Here is a 1,982-nt window from a genome sequence, read left to right as displayed (position 1 = left end):
TTTGATTTTCAAATATTTTTCAATTAACCACTTAACTTTTTGTTTGATTCTTATCTTTTTCAAAACTACCTAACTAACTCTCTCTCTCTAATTTTCGAAAATCCCTTCCCTCTTTTTCAAATTTCCTTTTTAATTAACTAATTGTTTTAATTTAATTTGATTTCAATTTTAATTTTCGAATTTTAACTTTAATTTTAAAATGTTTTTATTTTATTTTATTTAAATTTTCGAATTCTTCTCTTTCTCATCTCCTTCTATTTATTTATTCATCTACTAACACTTCTCTTCCACCCAAAATTCGAACCCCATCTCCCTCTCTGTGTTCGAATTTTCCTCTTCTCCTTCTTATATTCCTCTCTTCTTATACTTGCATAAGGAATCTCTATACTGTGACATAGAGGATTCCATATTTTCTTTTGTGTTCTCTTCTTTTTCATATGAGCAGGAACAAGGATAAGAACATTCTTGTTGAAGCCGATCCTAAACCTGAAAGGACTTTGAAAAGGAAGCTAAGGGAAGCTAAAGCTCAACTCTCTGGAGAAAATCTGACAGAAATTTTCGAAAAAGAAGGAGACATGGCCGAAAATAATGATAATGCAAGGAAGATGCTTGGTGACTTTACTGCACCAAATTCCAATTTACATGGAAGAAGCATCTCCATCCCTGCCATTGGAGCAAACAATTTTGAGCTTAAACCTCAACTAGTTTCTCTGATGCAATAAAACTACAAGTTTCATGGACTTCCATCTAAAGATCCTTTTCAGTTCTTAACTGAATTCTTGCAGATCTGTGATACTGTTAAGACCAATGGGGTAGATCCCGAGGTCTACAGGCTCATGCTTTTCCCGTTTGCTGTGAGAAACAGAGCTAGAATATGGTTAGACTCTCAACCTAAAGATAGCCTGAACTCTTGGGATAAGCTGGTCACGGTTTTCTTAGCCAAGTTCTTTCCTCCTCAAAAGCTTAGTAAGCTTAGAGTGGATGTTCAAACCTTCAGACAGAAAGAAGGTGAATCCCTCTATGAAGCTTGGGAGAGATATAAGCAACTGACCAAAAAGTGTCCATCTGACATGCTTTCAGAATGGACCATCCTGGATATATTCTATGATGGTCTGTCTGAGTTATCAAAGATGTCACTGGACCATTCTGCAGGTGGATCCATCCACCTAAAGAAAACGCCTGTAGAAGCTCAGGAACTCATTGACATGGTTGCTAACAACCAGTTCATATACACTTCTGAGAGGATTCCTGTAAGTAATGGGACGCCTTAGAGGGAGGGAGTTCTTGAAATTTATGCTCTGAATGCCATATTGGCTCAGAACAAAATATTGACTCAGCAAGTCAATATGATTTTTTAGAGTCTGAATGGAATGCAAGCTGCATCCAACAGTACTCAAGAGGCATCTTCTGAAGAAGAAGCTTATGATCCTGAGAACCCTGCAATAGCAGAGGTGAATTATATGGGTGAACCTTATAGAAACACCTATAACCCCTCATGGAGAAATCATCCAAATTTCTCATGGAAGGATCAACAAAAGCCTCAACAAGGCTTTAATAATGGTGGAAGAAACAGGTTTAACAATAGCAAACTTTTTCCATCATCCACTCAGCAACAGACAGAGAATTCTGATCAGAATCCCTCTAGCTTAGCAAATATAGTCTCTGATCTATCTAAGGCCACTTTGAGTTTCATGAATGAAACAACGTCCTCCATTAGAAATTTGGAAGCACAAGTAGGCCAGCTGAGTAAAAGGGTCACTGAAACTCCTCCTAGTAATCTCCCAAGCAATACATAAGAGAATCCAAAGAGAGAGTGCAAGGCCATTGATATAACCAAAATGGCCGAACCCACAAAAGAGGAGGAGGACGTGAATCCTAGTGAGGAAGACCTCCTAGGACGTTCAGTGAACAATAAGGATTTTCCCTTAGAGGAACCAAAGGAATCTGAGGCTCATTTAGAGACCATGGAGATTCCAATGAAC

General features: G+C 37.9%; 1 non-coding gene across 1 annotated transcript; it reads right to left on the bottom strand.

Moving 5' to 3' along the window:
* Positions 1-968: 968 nt before the first annotated feature.
* LOC112781519 (small nucleolar RNA R71) lies at positions 969-1,072 on the bottom strand. The gene has a single exon (XR_003192294.1). It is a non-coding gene; the product is annotated as a small nucleolar RNA R71 (small nucleolar RNA).
* Positions 1,073-1,982: the final 910 nt, after the last annotated feature.

This window comes from Arachis hypogaea, chromosome 19 (genome assembly GCF_003086295.3).
Source record: "Arachis hypogaea cultivar Tifrunner chromosome 19, arahy.Tifrunner.gnm2.J5K5, whole genome shotgun sequence".
NCBI classification, from domain to species: Eukaryota; Viridiplantae; Streptophyta; class Magnoliopsida; order Fabales; family Fabaceae; genus Arachis; species Arachis hypogaea.
The sequence above is the reverse complement of the archived record's forward strand: the minus strand, read 5'-3'. Positions and strand labels throughout refer to the sequence as shown.